Source organism: Hibiscus syriacus, unplaced genomic scaffold, assembly GCF_006381635.1.
Source record: "Hibiscus syriacus cultivar Baekdansim isolate YM2019G1 unplaced genomic scaffold, ASM638163v2 tig00111073_pilon, whole genome shotgun sequence".
In the NCBI taxonomy this organism is placed as follows: domain Eukaryota; kingdom Viridiplantae; phylum Streptophyta; class Magnoliopsida; order Malvales; family Malvaceae; genus Hibiscus; species Hibiscus syriacus.
In genome coordinates this window covers 58,015-79,644 of record NW_024062973.1, presented here as the reverse complement: position 1 = coordinate 79,644, position 21,630 = coordinate 58,015, and the positions used below count along the sequence as shown (strand labels likewise).

Below are 21,630 nucleotides of genomic sequence, written 5' to 3'. Positions count from 1 at the left end.
CGACCACGAATCCTTTTTTATTATTAAAAAGAACGAATTTTTGGTTATAAACGCAGATCAGTTCATTTTTTAATTGATGTTTTCTTAAAACTCTTTTAAAGAAAATAATTTTTAGGTATTCGACCTACCTGATCCAAAAGGCCGATGGCGACTCCCAAATTATTTTCAAAACTATTTATTCACATCAATTTCCCCGCCAAGTATAATATTTTGTGCCCAGACGAAAACCGGTTACGACACCCCAGTCTCAAATGTAAGGAAGGATCTTACAGAGTGGCAAGAAAAACACGCCAAGCTTGTACTTTCAACAGTTAAGGTGTAACACCCCAACCCGTACACGATCCGAATACAAGTCCGAGGTGTCACATTGACTTTTCAAACTTTGACTCTTTTGAAAAATAGAGAAATTTAAAATTTGTTTAAAGCAAAATACGTTAATTTACATAAAAATGACCACAAAATACAAACTCCATCAGAGTACTCGTAATTAACGACTTATTACATGCCAACACTCTATACACACCAAAATACATACTTTGTCGATTACTTCTGATCTGATCTTCTAGTAATAATATTGTCATTGCCACTTCTATTCTTGTTATTCTCGTTTCTTGGTACCTACGTGTAAATCACTTACACGCTAAGTCATAGACTTAGTGAGGCAATAAATAAACATGTAACAATAATTTCATGAATATGCATTCTTACCATTTAATCATAACATTTCAATATGCATGTATATATTTCAACATGACATATATATATAAATCATGTCATGCACATGTGAAACTTACCTTCTTGTATCACTTTCACTTTAATTTATCTTGCAATTATATTGCCCATGTATATTATTGAGAATAGAGGTATGCGAGTACACTGAGGTTGTGCACACATATGTTGTCACCACAGCTCGTACAAATGTCCCGAATGACCTATCATCCCGAAGGATGTCATCTGTGTCCCGAATGACCTGTCACCCCGAAGGATGTAATCTGTGTCCCGTAGGACCTATCATATGTCTTATAGGACATATGTAACCCTCGACTCTTGGCATGCCAACTATACCTATAACTCTTGTATCATATACTATGGGCATTTATTATGAATACATTTCTCATCACTTGTTCTTTCTCTTCTATCACATACCACATGTATGTGTAACCATGTATTTCATATCATATCACATGTATCACGTATTACATATTCATATGTCATTTCATATCATATCATATCACATGTATCACGTATTGCATATTCATATATCATTTCATATAGTCACATAGCTTATCTCATTTCACATTGGTCATGTCTCATAACATATATCACATATGCATATTATGTAACATATATAAATAACCTATACTCATTTCATGTATTCATGCACATATAAGAATCACCAATCAAATAACATTTTTAGGAGTCACTTCTTACCATAGTAACTTCATCACTGACTCATCGCAAGCCAATGTTCATTCAATAATATAAGTAAAATTGCACTCACCTTAGCCTTGTTTGATTTGAATCAATTTTAATCATTTGATTATTCCAGAACTTGTTTAGGCTCAATATCTACATAAATATAACATTTCAAAACAACTATCATAAGCCTAAACCTTAACCTTGATGTTAACAACTTAAGCCAGATTATTGAACCAAATTTCATTTTTCCTTTAGGGGGAATCGATACCACCTGAACATACTGGAAATTTTTCGTTCAAGAAGAGGAATTGATTCCCCTTCATAGGTATCGGTTCCCTCTGCCCAGAAATTGTACTTTAAGCCCGAAAATCATCAATTCTTCTATTTTAAACCCCTATCATATCATTAAACTCAACTACCATTACTTAAACCAACTTATATCCATGAAAATCATCTATAACTTAAAAATTTTATCCCTCATATGTAATTCAAGAATCATACTCAAATTTCAATATGTTCTAAATACAATTCTAACACTTCATATTCCTTAATTATCATGATAACAAGTCAAATTTAACTTCAAATTCAAATTATCAACTCTTTTCCATGATTTCATATAAAAACTCGTTTTCTTAAATCTCTTATAACTTCTTCATCTTTTGATTATAAGACAACTTAAGTTTTCCTTAAGCTTAATTATCATCTATTGATCAAAACCTAACATTTAATTTAACAAATAATCAATAACTCAGAAAACACTTACCTTTGCCTAGTTTCCACGGTTGGGAGAAGAAGAAAGGAAGAAGAAAGAGTTTTCAGATAACTCTTTCCCCCAACTCCACGTGATTTATTCATATTATTGGGGAAAAATATCTTTCATGCTAAATGACCATTTTGCCCTTTAATTCTTTTGATAATTACTAATAACTTTCAGGAAATATTTCTGAACAAATCATTAAACTATTCAAATATCCTACTTCGGTCACCAAACTCTGAAGTTTTATAAGTTAATCATTAACCCGTATTTTGGGATGTTACAAATCTCCCCCCCTAAAAAATTCATCCTCGAATTTTCATTATACAAAGAGATGGGGATATTGAATCTTCATGTCATCTTCACGTTCCCACGTCGCTTCTTCCACCTTGTGATTTCTCCACAACACTTTAACTAATAGAATAGTCTTGTTCCTTAATTTCTTGACTTCGTGAGCCAATATTTGAACAGGTTCTTCCTCATAAGTCAAATCTGGTTGAACCTCGATCTTTTCGGTAGTCACAATATGAGATGGATCGGATCGATATTTCCTAAGCATTGAGACATGAAAGACGTTATGAATTTTCTCCATTCCAGGTGGCAAAGCTAATTGATATGCCACTGGTCCCACTCTCTTAATAATTTCATATGGTTCAATAAACCGAAGACTCAATTTTCCTTTATGTCCAAATCTCAATACTTTCTTCCAAGGAGACACTTTCAAGAATACTTTATCTCTGATTTGAAACTCAATTTCTTTCCTTTTTAAATCAGCATATAATTTTTGTCTATCACCTGCAGCTTTCATATTATTTTGAATTACTTGGAATTTCTCTTCCATTTCCTGAATCAACTCAGGACCAATAACTTCTCGATCCTTAAGTTCATACCAATTCAAGGGTGTACGACATATTCTCCCATATAAAGCTTCATAGGGAGCCATTTTGATGCTTGACTGATAACTATTATTGTATGCAAATTCAGCAAGTGGCAAATATTTTTCCCACGATTCCTTAAATTCGATAACACAAGCTCTTAACATATCCTCCATAATTTGGATAGTTCGTTCAGACTGACCATCTGTCTGAAGATGAAACGCTGTGCTAAAATTTAGTCTTGTGCCCAATGCTCCATGTAAAGACTTCCAAAATCGTGATGTGAATCTAGGATCCCAATCAGAAACTATGGAAACAGGTACACCATGTAACCGTATAATCTCTCTGATATACAGCTCAGCATATTTATCTATAGAGAAATCAGTTCGTACCGGAATAAAATTGGCTGACTTAGTTAACCTGTCTACAATCACCCATATTGAATCTCTTTTGTTCGAAGTTAAAGGCAACCCCGTCACAAAATCCATTGTTACATTATCCCATTTTCATTGAGGAATTAAAATTGATTGTAACAGTCCTGACGGAACCTGATGCTCAGCCTTAACTTGCTGACAAATCAAACATTTTGATACAAATTCTGTAATGTCTTTCTTCATTCCCAGCCACCAATATCGACTCTTGAGATCCATATACATTTTGTTTCCTCCTGGGTACATTGTTAATGGACTACAGTGAGCTTCCATTAATAAATCATTCTTTAATTCATTATCATCTGGAATCACTAGATTCCCTTGATAATATAGGTTCCCATCAGTTTTCATCTCACAATATGTACACTCTCCATTCTTTATTTGCTGCAACTTCATTGAACACTTTTCATCTTTAGCTTGAAATTCTTTAATTCGATCTAACCATAATGGTTTGATAGTTAATTCCGCACAAATCGCACCATCTCTGCCTAATGATAGTTTAGCATCCATAGCTCGTAAGGTTGCAAACGTCTTTCGGCTTAAGGCATCCGCTACCACGTTTGCCTTTCCAGGATAGAAATCAATCACAACATCATAATCTTTGATAAATTCCACCCATCTTCTCAGTCTTAAATTCAACTCTTTCTGGGTCATCAAGTACTTTAAACTCTTGTGATATGTATACAAGTAGCATTTTTCACAATACAAGTAGTGACGCCAGATCTTAAGAGCAAACACTACTACAACCATCACTAGATCGTGTGTCGGATAATTCTTCTCATGCGGCTTTAATTGTCTCGAAGCATAAGCCACCACCTTGCCTTCTTGCATTAACACACATCCCAAGCCATTATGAGACGCATCACTATACACTACAAAATCCTTGCCAGACTCAGGTTGAAGTAACACTGGAGCTTCTGTAAGAATCTTCTTTAACTTTTCAAAGCTCTATTGACATTCTTGAGTCCAACAAATTTTACTTCCTTTTTCAATAGTTTAGTTAGGGGTAATGCTATGATCGAAAAGTTTTTAACGATCCTTCGATAATAACCAGCAAACCCCAGAAAACTTCGAACTTCTGACACATTCTTTGGAACTTCCCACTCCATAATAGCTTTAATCTTTTGAGGATCCACTCTAACTCCTTCTGCAAAAATTATATGTCCAAGGAATGTCACTTCATTCAACCAAAATTCACATTTAGAGAATTTAGCATAAAGCTTCTTGTCTCGTAAATTCTGCAAGACAATCCTCAAATGAGAACTATGCTCTTCCTCTGACTTTAAATGTATTAAAATATCATCAATGAAAACCACCACGAACTGATCTAAATAGGGTTGAAAAATTATGTTCATTAGATCCATGAAAGCAGTTGGTGCATTCGTAACTCCAAACGGCATCACTATAAACTCATAGTGACCATATCTTGTTCCAAACGCCGTCTTTGGAACATCTTTCTCTTAAATCTTTAATTGATGATAACCCGAACGTAGATCGATTTTTGAGAACATTGAAGCTCCCTTTAATTGATCAAATAAGTCATCGATTCGAGGAAGTGGATATTTATTCTTGATAGTCACTTTATTGAGCTGTCTGTAGTCAATGCAGAGACGCATTGAACCGTCCTTTTTCTTAACAAAAAAAACTGGAGCTCCCCAAGGTGATACACTTGGTCTAATAAAACCTTTGTCCAACAATTCTTGTAATTGAATCTTTAATTCTTGCAACTCTTTTGGAGCCATTTTGTATGGTGACGTGGCAATAGATGCAGTTCTTGGCATTATTTCAATTTGGAATTCCACTTCTCTGTCTGGAGGCAGACCTGGTAACTCTGCAAGAAATACGTCAGAAAATTCTTTGACGATAGGAATTTCTTCAATCCCTTTTTCCTCGGTTCTAATATCCCGCACATTAGCAATGAACCCTTGAAATCCCTGTAGCAGTAACTTCTTTGCCGACATTACTGAAATTACATTTGCCAATGGATTTCATCCTTCACTGAACACTATAACATCCACTCCGTTAGGACTGATTAATGTTACCCTCTTCAGTCTACAGTCAACATTAGCATAATAACGATATAGCCAGTCCATTCCCAGTATCACTTCGAATTCGTCAAAGGGTAATTCCATCATATTAGCAGGGAATTCGATTCCTTGAATCTTTATGGGACACCCATGACACTCTATTTACCCGAGCACTATGCCCTAATGGATTTGTTACTATCACATCATTACTAATGGCTTCTAATTGAATTCCCAGTTCACTCACCAATTTACTACAAATATATGAATATGTTGACCCCGGATAAATCAATATCATAACACATTTATCATACAGTTGAAAGGTACATGCAATTATCTCAGGATCATCACATTCTTCATTGGTCTTGAGGTTATACACCCGAGCAACAGAGCGCCCCTCTTTTTGAGTAGAAGATTCAGGCTGACTTCTTCCTCTACCTCTACCCCTTCCTCTCTGAGACATCGAAACAGATCGCTCCGACTGTGAGGCTCTACGGACCTCACTAGACAATCTCTCATGAAATGTCCCGTTTCCCCACATCGGAAACAAGCTCCGACTCTTACTCTACATATACCACTATGATATCTTCCTCAAGTCTGACATTGTCTTTTTTGACCCGGATTTGCTCTCCCAGTACTAGGCCATATTGACTGAGTTTGTCTAGCTCTCATTTGATTTGATCCTCTAGTGGAAGATGCCATTGATTCAGACCTCGCCTGAGAACGAAAACCAGAATCTCTACCTCTCTTAGGTGGTGTAAAACTTGATGAAGCCCCAGTTCTTTTAAACGGTTGGGCTATCTGATCCCCAAATCTTTCATTCTAAGCTATCTCTAAAGCTTTAGCACGATTGACAACCTCTTGGAACGAGGACAAGTTCAATATGATCAACATTTCGTTCAACCTCGGGCGCAAGCCTTCAACAAACCATTCACAAGTATCTTTTTCTGTTGGAATCAGTTTAGCAGCAAAATGAATCAACTTATTAAACTCACACTCATATTCATATACAGTGCGATTCAACTGTTTCATACTCATAAACTCTTGCTTCATTTGCCTTATGAACTGATCTCCAATATACTTGTGCTTAAACTCTTCTAAAAACAAGGATCATGTCACTTGATCACTGGTCATCCTCAAGGTAACATTTGTCCACCAGATTCTTGCTTGTCCACGAAGCAAAGAGACCACTCCATCTAACTTCTCCAAATCAGAACAATGGAGTCCATTTAACATAATCTTCACATCATTGAGCCAAAGGTCTGTAGCAACATGATCTTCCTCGGCTTCACCTTTGAATTCAGGAGCTCCTAGCCCTTTCAACTCTTTCGCAATATTTATTCTTTGAGTTGAGAAAACAGGAGGTTGAAAACGCGTCAATACCGCGTCTAAAGTTCTAAAGAATACATCTTGATCATTCACAGGAACTCCAGAGGGTGTCTGTTCTTCACTATGCCTGGCCAGGGCAGGTGAATTACTGCTTTCAGCGGGTATTTCATCTCCCACTTCATTTCTAGAACTACCTTGTTCGGACATCTATAAAAAATACAATCATATAGTTCTATTAGCACAACAATATACATACTATTCCATCAGATCAGAAGTTTTCACTATTTTTTTGGCATGTATACCTTATAAAGCACTCTAGACTCCAGTTTATGCCAAGAATCGACTAAACCTTAGCTCTGATGCCATTCACTGTAACACCCCAACCCGTACCCGACCCGAATACAAGTCCGAGGTGTCACATTGACTTTTCAAACTTTGACTCTTTTGAAAAATAGAGAAATTTAAAACTTTGTTTAAAGCAAAATACGTTAATTTACATAAAAATGACCACAAAATACAAACTTCATCAGAGTACTCGTAATTAACAACTTATTACATGCCAACACTCTATACACACCAAAATACATACTTTGTCGATTACTTCTAATCTGATCTTCTAGTAATAATATTGTCATTGGCACTTCTATTCTTGCTATTCTCGTTTCTTGGTACCTACGTGTAAATCACTTACACGCTAAGTCATAGACTTAGTGAGGCAATAAATAAACATGTAACAATAATTTCATGAATATGCATTCTTACCATTTAATCATAACATTTCAATATGCATGTATATATTTCAATATGACATATATATAAATCATGTCATGCACATGTGAAACTTACCTTCTTGTATCACTTTCACTTTAATTTATCTTGCAATTGTATTGCCCCATGTATATTATTGAGAATAAAGGTATGCGAGGACACTGAGGTTGTGCACACATATGCTGTCACCACAACTCGTACAAATGTCCCGAAGGACCTATCATCCCGAAGGATGTCATCTGTGTCCCGAAGGACCTGTCATCCCGAAGGATGTAATCTGTGTCCCGTAGGACCTATCATATGTCTTATAGGACATATGTAACCCTCGACTCTTGGCATGCCAACTATACCTATAACTCTCGTATCATATACTATGAGCATTTATTATGAATACATTTCTCATCACTTGTTCTTTCTCTTCTATCACATACCACATGTATGTGTAACCATGTATTTCATATCATATCACATGTATCACGTATTACATATTCATATGTCATTTCATATCATATCACATGTATCACGTATTACATATTCATATATAATTTCATATAGTCATATAGCTTATCTCATTTCACATTGGTCATGTCTCATAACATATATCACATATGCATATTATGTAACATATATAATAACCTATACTCATTTCATGTATTCATGCACATATAAGAATCACCAATCAAATAACATTTTAGGAGTCACTTCTTACCATAGTAACTCCATCACTGACTCATCGCAAGCCAATGTTCGTTCAATAATATAAGTACATTTAAAATTGCACTCACCTTAGCCTTGTTTGATTTGAATCAATTTTAATCCTTTGATTATTCCAGAACTTGTTTAGGCTTAATATCTACATAAATATAACATTTCAAAACAACTATCAGTAGCCTAAACCTTAACCTTGATGTTAACAACTTAAGCCAGATTATTGAACCAAATTTCATTTTTCCTTTAGGGGGAATCGATACCCCCTGAACATACTAGAAATTTTTCGTTCAAGAAGGGGAATCGATTCCCCCTTCATAGGTATCGGTTCCATCTGCCTAGAAATTGTACTTTAAGCCCGAAAATCATCAATTCTTCACTTAATTCTTCTATTTTAAACCCCTATCATATCATTAAACTCAACTACCATTACTTAAACCAACTTATATCCATGAAAATCATCTATAACTTAAAAATTCTATCCCTCATATGTAATTCAAGAATCATACTCAAATTTCAATATGTTCTAAATACAATTCTAACACTTCATATTCCTTAATTATCATGATAACAAGTCAAATTTAACTTCAAATTCAACTTATCAACTCTTTTCCATGATTTCATATAAAAACTCGTTTTCTTAAATCTCTTATAACTTCTTCATCTTTTGATTATAAGACAACTTAAGTTTTCCTTAAGCTTAATTATCATCTAACGATCAAAACCTAACCTTTAATTTAACAAATAATCAACAACTCAGAAAACACTTACCTTTGCCTAGCTTCCACGGTTGGGAGAAGAAGAAAGGAAGAAGAAAGAGTTTTCAGATAACTTTTTCCCCCACCTCCACGTGATTTATTCATATTATTGGAGAAAAATATCTTTCATGCTAAATGACCATTTTACCCTTTGATTCTTTTGATAATTACTAATAACTTTCAGGAAATATTTCTGAACAAATCATTAAACTATTCAAATATCCTACTTCGGTCACCAAACTCTGAAGTTTTATAAGTTAATTACTAACCCGTATTTTGGGATGTTACATAAGGTACATATATGTTTACGACATGCTTAATTCCTAACACATTTCTGATCTTTATGAGTAAACAGGCTGTCCTATTCATTTAGTATGTACGTAAATTCATTTTAAAGGCTCTAAGATTGTAAATTATACTTCGAATGATTAAAATATTAAGTGAATCCATATGCAAATAACTTCGAAAATACTATCTTCAAGAACTACAAAAACTGCATACAATTGCACTTGCATTACTTTTCTTCCACTCAGTTGTGTTTATCTATTTAGTTTTGTGTGATCCAATGAACCCAAAAAGTTTCTAAATTGCCCCATACATATCTTCCAATTTTATGAAATATAATAATAGAAGAATGGTAGTTACAAAATTCTAGAATCGTTGAGAAAAGAGCCTGCGAGATATTGAAAAGTACCATCCAATAATAAGATTAGAAAACTCAGTCCTCTTGCATCTAGTTAAAAATGAAAAAAATTCACTGTTATTTTTTTCAGTGATCCATATTTAAAGTGGTTTACGTTGAACTTGATTACTGAAAGATTATATGATCTTCTGTTTCCATCTTTTTTTGGATATTTGGTCTTTTGTTTGGATTAAAACATTCAGTTATATTTGAATTGCATGTAGTATACTGGGATGCTATCTTTTTACGTTGATTTTAAACAGAATTTCTATCCGAAGTCTTCATGGGAAAAATGACCAGTCTAGTGTGTAATTATTTTGTATAAACTATGAAGTTAAACTTTGTATCATTAGTTTGGTAAGCATAATCATAAACGCATGAGCATATTCACATCAACTCATTGTTCCAGGAAATATCAAAGTTAAGATTCGAGTTGTGCCCGCGTGTTATGAGAGAGAGGAAATTCTGGAGGATATACTTTATACTGGTAAACAGTCATATTGCACTGTAAGTATCTGTCTTTGCATGTTAAGTCTCGATTTTTTCTTTTACCGAATTTACACACTTCTGTCTCAAATTTGTTTAAAATGAGCTTCTACCAAAATGTAGGTAGTTCAGAATATGATTGCTTCCATGCACTTCTCCTTTATTTGATGTGTTTTAAGAATTCATAAAACTTTCTAACCTAAAATAAGAAGTTTCAACTTTATGATTCCTGCAAAGAAAAGTTTGGCCTTCAAAACGTAGTTTTTTAATAGTATTATTGATTTCTTTTCGATTGACTCTTCAAGTTCATTAAAACACACGTTTGCCAGAGGTAATTATTTTTGTAATTCTACATGTCATCTGGATCTGAAGGTAGTACATTTTAGAGATTTCCCTAATGTAATGTGCATTTGCTTATGTTCTACTCAACATTGTTTTGTTACAGTAAACTCAAAGAACATATGATTCCGTATAGGTACGAGAAGCAGTATATGGAAGAGGTTGAGCGAAAAGCTTAAGAAAAAGTTGTCGATAAAAAAGTGAAGGAATCTTTAAACATTGAAATGACATCTGAACCACAGGCAAAGGGAACAAAGCAGCACGGTAAAAGTTCGACCTCAGTTTCTGAGCAAGACCTGGATGTGTTTCTTCTGGGTGGTGACAGTGATGAAGGCCCTGGTACGGATTGTTCTTTCTTTGTTCCTTTCTCTTTCTTGAAACATTAAGTTGGTTTGTCAATTGCCCTTATGTTTTTCCCGTATTAGAGTCTTGCATAACTGTTTTTACTGAAAAGATCGTTGATATACCTAAAAATCGCTGCAAATGAAAAACAACACTTCCTGATCATTTTTTTGTATGTGAATTGCTTTTGATTAAACGTGCTAATCATCTGTTTGGCGCTTCAGAGGATGAAGATGAGGGCTTTGATGATGCTTTTGGTAAAATGGCTGACAGTTCGGTAAGCACAGTTCCGTTTATGAACTTGATCTTGTTGTTTCGTATCTCTTCCTGATTGCTTGTGATAGAGTGGAGTTTTTTATTCAACGTGGGGTGTAAAGCATTCTAGAATTCACGTGAATTCTATCCATAATTGATTAATGTTAACCATATTATTTTATTCAAAGTGTTTGGAACCACAAATTGATGAGATTTTTTTATAATATTCATTTTGTAAATCAGGATACAAGAAGATCATATGAATACATCCAAAGCTCTAGCAATAATTAACAAATGATCCAATCCAGAGGGTCCCTTTGTGTAATCTGCACCGATCATTGAAAGCAAAGGCAGGGGAAGAGATATGGAAAACAGAGTTTATCTTCCTCTTTTCGCAACCAGGCTTGCCAATGGCCTCATCATCTTTCGATTCTACTAAAGCAAAACCAAATGAAGCTCAAACAACTAGAAAGTCTCTTGGGCGATCTTCAACAATTCTCAAACCCAAAGGTGGAGCTCGAACAATACCCAACTGGACCTCATATTGTTTCTCGCTTGCATTACACTGCTGAGAATTCGTTTGATGATATTAATACAAGGTGATTTCGATGGTGTATTTTGTTTTCGAATGATGGTCGTAGACGACGACGCGATGTGTTAGTCACCGGGTTCGACTACCGGCCGGTAAAATTTCTTTGGTCATCTACAAAGATTCGGTGGAGATGGCTACAGAAAATGAAAAAAAAAAAAAAATTGAAGTGAAGGAGCAAATAACGTGGGTTTTAGTTGATAAAAATGAAAAAAGGGGTGAATTACAAGATGAGTTATCCAAGTTAGGTAAAAACTTTACCTTGTCTTTTAGCTTCAATATTATTATGATTATGGAATAATGGTTTAAATAAGATCAATTTAGTCCATGATGTTAGTAATTAAATATTACTGACTCTTCAAGTTTTTACTTATGCAAATTGGGTTTCCAAATTATTATTTAGATTCTAATAAGTTATTTTTATGGCGAGGAAAATTATTTGGATACGAGTTAATAATTTTTGATGGCCTGGATCGTAAGGAAAATATTGGAAGTTAAATTAAAGATTGATGGCGTTCAAATGGAATTTAAGTGGTCGATCGATATGGCACGGAAAATCTAGGTAATACTTTACTACCTCTTTATGCTTTATGAAATATGTTGATATTGGTAAATGCATGAATAAGATAATGTTGGTCACTTTAGTGGAGTTGAATGATTTATATACTCGATATGAATGTGGTGGAAATTCTGTAACTGAATACGGATCGAATGATTGATATAAGAGATTGAGGAATTGTTAGAATTAAATTACAAGTTTGTGATTAGTGATAAAGAAATCAGTCATAGAATTATAACTTATATTTTATATCATCAAAGGTTAAATGTTAAAGGTACTTGGATGAGAAATTATGAGAATACTCTGGTAGGGTAAAATTACAAAAATACCCTTATGTTGTAGGATGACAAAAAGTATCCCTGGAAGTTGATTAATAATTCTGAAAAGACATATTGATCTGATAAAACTACAAATGTGCATAGGAAATGCTAGTTATGTTGGAAAATTTGAACAATCGGTTTTTAACCCCAAGAGGGTTTATGCAAGATATTAGAAGTTTGTTAATGAATCATTTCAAGATCCGAGAATGTTCGGGTAATCAATTAAGCATAGGATCTCTAAACTATATTTATTTTCGTTAAGAGTTAATACCAAAAGTTCTGAGTGCGAAATTATGAAAATGCCCTTGAGTAGTGAAAATAGTCCAAGTTGACGCTGAATGAGAGAGTAACCTGAGAATTTGTTTTTAAACCGATAAATTACTGATTTGATTGTTGAGATCCTACCTTTGTATGGAAAATTTCTGAAAATTTGTTAGTAACATTTGAAAAGACATTTAACCTGGAAATTGTCGAATTGAGTAAATACCTGAAGAATGATCGAATTGAGTAAATACCTGAAGAATGGTTTATAGAGGGTGCTTTTTGGTCATAATTGTTTGAAATGACTGAAGTAAGTGATAATATTAAATTAAATAATAAGATCGAACCGAATGAAATGATTGAAATACATTGGATATATATAAAATGACCAAAATACCCCTAGAATGAAAATGACTCAAGAATGTCACCAAGCTTAGGAATGAATGAATATAATCAAGCTTTGAAATGAATAGAAAAAAAAACATTGATCATCAAAATGACTAAAATGCCATTATTGACAAGACTATGTAAATGTTTTGGATTAAATAAGAAATCCAAATAAACATATGTGTTGTACTACCCCTAAAATTTATGGAACACAACTTAAGTGAGTTGATCAACCCTAATGCTATGTATATACCTAAATGGCATAGATATCACTTGAATGTGTGTTCATCTTCTCAAGTTTGGATAGATGATAATTCTGGAAGTATTTTGCTCATATCAACTCTAGAACTCATTCGGTACAAAGAAGTGGATATTCGTGGGACAAATCAACCACGAATACCAGAATGACTTTATTATATGGCTAAATTGAACTGAAAAGAAGTACAACATGTATTTGAAATTCAGAAACGTCTGAATTATTCTAGAAAACTCTAAAGTAAACAGGATAGACTTGCTTACTAAACGAACTAAGTAACCTCAATGACTGAAGATTAAATAGGTGATTGGATGAGTTTGGAAACACTGTTGAACTTACATTATGAATTGTCCTTATGGGTTGTACCATGAATCAAGTACGGCTGTATTTAATATGATATCGTTGAAACGTGGAAATGAAATAAAGACTGTTGAAAGATCTATTCAGTGATGATTATGGGGATGATCTATGGATCTACATTATGGTATTAAATAGTGAATACAATGGAAGGATAATGAATTGACTTGTTGATATGCATCAGTTTGGGAGTTGTGTAACTCGAGTTGTTTGATAATACGATCGATAGTCATAGATTGTAAATGACTTAAATCTTCGATTCTATATTTTCATCTAAAATCACTTCGATCATGTTTGAAATCGCAAGTAACGCAGATGGAAAAGATTCTGAATACCTCATTTGGTTCAATTGGGCTGAAATCTTATGAATTCAAAGTATATATTCCTGATACCCCTGATTGTTTGGGTAATGGAATCACTCGCAGTAAATTTGAATTTAGAATTATTATGTATAAAGGTTCCTGAACGTTTTCCTGATGCATATAGAAACTTAGTGGAATTCTAAAAGTATCAATCTAAAATGTCTGATTAGATCGGTTAGAAATCAATTCTCTTCAATAAGATCTTATTATTGGGATCCGATCAAATTGCACAAGTTCATGTTATCCATATTGATAACTACAAAATGCATCTGAAAAATATTTGGATTCTCTAGTATGTTCCTTATATTTTGAAAAATTGTTTTATTGTTTTAACATGTGGTACACTGAAATCTATGGTTACTATTTTATGGATGAACCGACTTAACGGTGATGGCTTATAGATTTGTATCATTGTATAAACTGTATCTTGGAGATACAGATTTGTAAAGTACAGCTCTGATCAAGCTGGAAAATTTTTATGAACCTAATGTGACTCTTAGGTAAGCTCTACGGCCCTGAGATCATTCTCGGGTAGGCCTTACGGCCCTAAGATGTGTTCTTAAATAAGCCCCACGACCCCAAAATCTATCTTGGGTAGGCTCTCAGGCCCTAATATGTTCCCTTAGGTTAACTCTTTGTAAGATGGTTTTAAAATACGAGTTTAAAAAGCTCCACTACAGTATGGTTTATGGGATTTTATTGAACTATCATTTGATTAGTGTACCTATTATGATTTTATCGTACTAATGGAACACATTAGACATCCTATTCGACCTCATGAAAACGTGATAGTATGAAAGGTTTTTATGAACTGAGATTCATGGCTTCTACCCGATGAACTACTAATGGAACCCCAGATTATTCCGCAATTGGTATACGTTTGATTCAATAAGGAAATTATGGCTTCCCATTTATCTACATGACATGCATCATCATTTGGTAGTTCTGTATTACTGAGTTTTCCGAAGCTCACTCTATTACTCACCATTGCAGGTTAAAAGAATTGTACAAGTACAACTATCAACATCAGTAAGGGAGTTCTTCCGACGTTGCTTGCAGAGTATGGTACATGTGATTAGGGGGCATGTGGATTGTATTTTGTTTTATATTTGAGTTTGAAAAACCTATTTTATTTCTGAATAATAATAAATCATTTATGATTTTACGTGTTTTAAGAAAAGTTTTAAATTTTTTGCTATTTTTACAGTGAGTCGCTCTGGTGGCCCTAATGTGACACTCCAGATCGGATCGAGTTATCCGCATCGGTTTGAGGGGGTTACATTTAGTGGTATCAGAGCTATGGTTTGAGTCAAAATTTTTCAAGATAGACCGGCCGGTCGAATGTCAAAAGGTGTCTGATCAGTACATGCCCTAAACTATAGTCGTACTTCTCTGAGCCAGAATTCCAAGGTTGAATCCCTCTCTGTAACGAGCAAACCTAAGTTTTTATCCATTAAGGCTCTACCTTTACATAAAGGAATATCAGTAACGTCTATCTCAGTTCTGTAAAGTACCTCACGAGACTTGTGAGAGTTACTTATCTGAGAAATTCCGATCCAAATCTAGAAATGAAATTGGGGTATGCTACTGCTCTATGAGCCTATTCTCATGACAAATACAGAATTGATTACTGAAGGAAATTTTCGTTCGGATTCTTTTTTTGAAATGAGGAAAAGTTCTGATAAGAAAGTATACTCAACGGGTTAAGGATTAGTAGATGATCTGCACTTTTGTAAAAGCTACTTGAAGATATGGAAGAATTAATGGAAGTTTCATTTATGCAATTATGTGACATGAATGAATTTCGAGGACGAAATTCTTTTAAGGAGGGGAGAATTGTCACACCTCAATTGGTGGGATAAGTTTTTTATTTAATATGGGGTGTAAAACATTCTAGAATTCACGTGAGTTCTATCCATAGTTGATTGATGTTAACCATATTATTTTATTCAAAATGTTTGGAACCATAAATTGATGAGATTTTTTTATAATATTCATTTGTAAATCAGGATACAAGAAGACCATATGAATACATCCAAATCTCTAGCAATAATTAACAAATGATCCAATCCAGAGGGTCCCTTTGTGTAATCTGCACCGATCATTGAAAGCAAAGGCAGGGGAAGAGATATGGAAAACAGAGTTTATCTTCCTCTTTTCGTAACCAGGCTTGCCAATGGCCTCATCATCTTTCAATTCTACTAAAGCAAACAACAACTGAAATTCTCAACCCAAAGGTGGAGCTTGAACAGTACCCAACTGGACCTTATATCGTTTCTCGCTTGCATTTGCTGGAATTCGTTTGATGATATTAATTTTGTTTTCGAACGATGGTCGTAGACGAAGACCCGATGTGTTAGTCGTCGGGTTCGACTACCGACCGGTGAAATTTCTTTGGTCATCTACAAAGATTCGGTGGAGACGGCTACAGAAAATGAAAAAAAAAAAAGAAAATTTGAAGTGAAGAAGGATCAAATCACGTGGTTTTAGTTGATAAAATGCAAAAAGGGGTGAATTACAAGATGATTATCCAAGTTAGGTAAAAACTTTACCTTGTCTTTTAGCTTCAATATTATTATGATTATGGAATAATGGTTTAAATAAGATCAATTTAGTCCATGATGTTAGTAATTAAATATTACTGACTCTTCAAGTTTTTACTTATGCAAATTGGGTTTACAAATTATTATTTAGATTCTAATAAGTTATTTTTATGGCGATGGAAATTATTTGGATACGAGTTAATAATTTTTGATGGCCTGGATCGTGAGGAAAATATTGGAAGTTAAATTAAAGATCGAGGGCATTCAAATGGAATTTAACTGGTCGATCGATATGACACGGAAAATCTAGGTAATAATTTACTACCTCTTTATGCTTTATTAAATATGTTGATATTGGTAAATGCATGAATAAGATCATGTTGGTCACTTTAGTGGAGTTGAATGATTTATACACTCGATATGAATGTGGTGGAAATTCTGTAACTGAATACGGATCGAATGACTGATATAAGAGATTGAGGAATTGTTAGAATTAAATTACAAGTTTGAGATTAGTGATAAAGAAATCAGTCATGGATTTATAACTTATATTTTATATCATCAAAGGTTAAATGTTAAAGGTACTTGGATGGGAAATTATGAGAATACTCTGGTAGGGTAAAATTACAAAAATACCCTTATGTTGTAGGATGACAAGAATTATCCCTGGAAGTTGATTAATAATTCTGAAAAGACATATTGATCTGATAAAACTACAAATGTGCATAAGAAATGCTAGTTATGTTGGAAAATTTGGATAATCGGTTTTTAACCCCAAGAGGGTTTATGCAAGATATTAGAAGTTTGTTAAGTAATCATTTCAAGATCCGAGAATGTTCAGGTAATCAATTAAGCATAGGATCTCTAAACTATATTTATTTTCGTTAAGAGTTAATACCAAAAGTATCTGAGTGCGAAATTATAAAAATGCCCTTGAGTAGTGAAAATAGTCCAAGTTGACTCTAAATGAGATAGTAACCTGAGAATTTGTTTTTAAACCGATAAATTACATATTTGATTGTTGAGATCCTACCTTTGTATGGAAAATTTTTGAAAATTTTTTAGTAACATTTGAAAAGACATTTAACCTAGAAATTATCGAATTGAGTAAATACTTGAAGAATGGTTTATAGAGGGTGCTTTTTGGTCAGAATTGTTTGAAATGACTGAAGTGATAAGATTAAATTAAATAATAAGATCGAACCGAATGAAATGATTGAAATACATTGGATATATAAAAATGACCAAAATACCCTTGGAATGAAAATGACTCAAGAATGTCACCAAGCTCAGGAATGAATGAATATAATCAAGCTTTGAAATGAATAGAAAAAAAACATTGATCACCAAAATGACTAAAATGCCCTTATTGATAAGACTATGTAAATGTTTTGGATTAAATAAGAAATCCAAATAAACATAGGTGTTGTACTACCCCTAAAAGTTATGGAACACAACTTAAGTGAGTTGATCAACCCTAATGCTATATATATACCTGAATGGCATAGATATCACTTGAATGTGTGTTCGTCTTCTCAAGTCTAGATAGATGAGAATTATGGAAGTACTTTGCTCAGATCAACTCTAGAACTCATTCGGTACAAAGAAGTGGATATTCGTGGGACAAATCAACCATGAATACCAGAATGACTTTATTATATGACTAAATTGAACTGAAAAGAAGTACAACATGTATTTGAAATTCAGAAACGTCTGAATTATTCTAGAAAACTCTAAAGTAACCGGGATAGACTTGCTTACTAAACGAACTAAGTAACCTCAATGACTGAAGATTAAATAGGTGATTGGATGAGTTTGGAAACACTGTTGAACTTACATGATGAATTGTCCTTATGGGTTGTACCATGAATCAAGTACGTATGTATTTCATGATATCGTTGAAACGTGGAAATGAAATAAAGACCGTTGGAAGATCTATTCAATGATGATTATGGGGATGATCTATGGATCTACATTATGGTATTAAAGAGTGAATACAATGGAAGGATAATGAATTGACTTGTTGACATGCATCAGTTTGGGAGTTGTGTAACTCGAGTTGTTTGATAATACGATCGATAGTCATAGATTGTAAATGACTTGAATCTTCGATTCTATATTTTCATCTAAAATCACTTCGGTCATGTTTGAAAACACAAGTAACGCATATGGAAAAGATTCTGAATACCCTCATTTGGTTCAATTGGGCTGAAATCTTATGAATTCAAAGTATATTCTTGATACCCCTGATTGTTTGGGTAATGGAATCACTCGCAGTAAATTTGAATTTAGAATTATTATGTATAAAGGTTCCTGAACGTTTTCTTGATGCATATAGAAACTTAGTGGAATTCTAAGAGTATCAATCTGAAATGTCTGATTAGATCAGTTAGAAATCGATTATCTTCAATAAGATCTTATTATTGGGATCCGATCAAATTGCACAAGTTCATGTTATCCATATTGATAGCTACAAAATGCATCTGAAAAATAATTGGATTCTTTAGTGTGTTCCTTATATTTTGAAAATTTGTTTTATTATTTTAACATGTGGTACACTGAAATCTATGGTTACTGTTTTATGGATGCACCGACTTAACGGTGATGGCTTATGGATTTGTATCATTGTATAAACTGTATCTTGGAGATACATATTTGTAAAGTACAGCTCTGATCAAGCTGGAAAATTTTTATGGACCTAATGTGACTCTTAGGTAGGCTCTGCGGCCCTGAGATCATTCTCGGGTAGGCCCTGCGGCCCTAAGATATGTTCTTAGGTAGGCCCTACGACCCCGAAATCTATCTTGGGTAGGCTCTCAGGCCCTAAGATGTTCCCTTAGGTTAACTCTTTGTCAGATGGTTTTAAAATACGAGTTTAAAAAGCTCCACTACAGTATGGTTTATGGGATTTTACTGAACTATCATTTGATTAGTGTACCTATTATGATTTTATCGTACTGATGGAACACACTAGACATCATATTCGACCTCATGAAAACGTGATAGTATGAAAGGTTTTTATGAACTGAGATTCATGGCTTCTACCCGATGAACTACTAATGGAACCCCAGATTATTCCGCAATTGGTATAAGTTTGATTCAATAAGGAAATTATGGCTTCCCATTTATCTACATGACATGTAGCATCATCTGGTAGTTCTGTATTACTGAGCTTTCCGAAGCTCACTCTATTACTCACCATTGCAGGTTAAAAGAATTGTACGAGTACATCTATCAACATCAGTAAGGGAGTTCTTCCGGCGTTGCTTGCAGAGTATGGTACATGTGATTAGGGGGCATGTGGATTGTATTTTGTTTTATATTTGAGTTTGAAAAACATATTTTATTTCTGAATAATAATAAATCATTTATGATTTTACATGTTTTAAGAAAAGTTTTAAATTTCCTGCTATTTTTACAGTGGGTCGCTCCGGTGGCCCTAATGTGACACTCCAGATCGGATCGGGTTATCCGCATCGGTCTGAGGGGGTTACATAAGTGACTTCATATCCAACACAATGCAATGTGATTTCTGCATTGTTATAGCTTATTGGTTTGATGGCTTCCCGTTATCAATTTAAACAGAATCATTTTACCATTTGAAAGTGATAAATAAGTAAACAATATATATACATATATATGTAATGCAGGCTTCTTAGATGAATATGACCCGAATTTATGATTTCACCTTTTGTAAGGGATTATGTATGCTAGTTATGGTTTATCAGTGTCCTCTTGGATGCATGCATAAAGCAGCACGTATTTGGCTTCCTTGCTTTAAAGTTTTGTTCGAACTAATTCCGGTTTTGATGTGTCGATATGCTCAAAACTCCAACAAACTTTCGCTATAAGCTTTGCAATCTTTCAAATAAATGCTTTTAATGGTTTATGCTTGTACATATCGGCTTCCTTGTGTTTCAGTTCCGTTTAAACCAATTCCGACATCGATGCGTCGATATGTGCGAAGCTCCTACTTACCCTTGACATGAGTTTTGCAGGATGATGAGGTCAAATCATAGAAGATCCGGAAACCGTTCTCGACATGGTGAATCATTGGTATTAGATCTGAAAGAAAGATGCCTGGATGTTGCTGATTATAACATTTTCAGTAGAATAAAGGGGACTGACAGGTGATTCATATATCATAAGAAACCATTGGTGTTTCTTCTTTTCTTTTCTTTTTATTTGCTTATTCTCGTTTAGGAAAGAGGTCAAGACATGGCAATTCATGCATCAATGTTATGTTCATATATATATATATTATTATTATAACCGATTATAAAATTATATAAGTTTTGACAGATTAATAATTCGTATTATATAGATTTTAGGGTAAACTATACGTTTAGTACATAAACTATTATTTTGTTCTGTTTTGGTATCTAATTTTATTTTGTTTTAAAATTATATCTAATGTTTAGTTTAGATTTTATTTTGGTATCGTTAAAAACTTAAAGATGACGTGGAAATATTACCATAAGATAATGTAACGTCATCATTAAAAAAAATGTAACGTCAACGGTTTTGTTAATTTTTAATGACGATGCATCAAATTAAAACTTAAATTAAATGTTAGGTATAATTTAAAAAAAATAAAGTTATGGCGTCAAAATAAAACAAAAGTAATAGTATATATACTAAATGTTTAGTTTACCCTAGATTTTAACACACTCGTATATTCGTATTTTTATTATTATTTTCTTATTTACGAAAGTATTATGCCAAAATTAAAATGTAAAGCGACGACGGGTGTTGTAGATGATTCTGAACCATAAGTTGATCCATTGATTAGGATCATTTGAGCAGCCGTGCGAGGATCTCGCCCT

At 33.7% G+C, this 21,630-nt stretch overlaps 1 long non-coding RNA gene across 1 annotated transcript; it reads left to right on the top strand.

The window, feature by feature from the left end:
• Positions 1-239: 239 nt before the first annotated feature.
• Positions 240-21,121, top strand: LOC120151978. Its single transcript, XR_005518653.1, has 5 exons — positions 240-316; positions 10,158-10,255; positions 10,710-10,912; positions 11,140-11,192; positions 20,803-21,121. It is a non-coding gene; the product is annotated as an uncharacterized LOC120151978 (long non-coding RNA).
• The last annotated feature ends 509 nt before the right edge of the window (positions 21,122-21,630 follow it).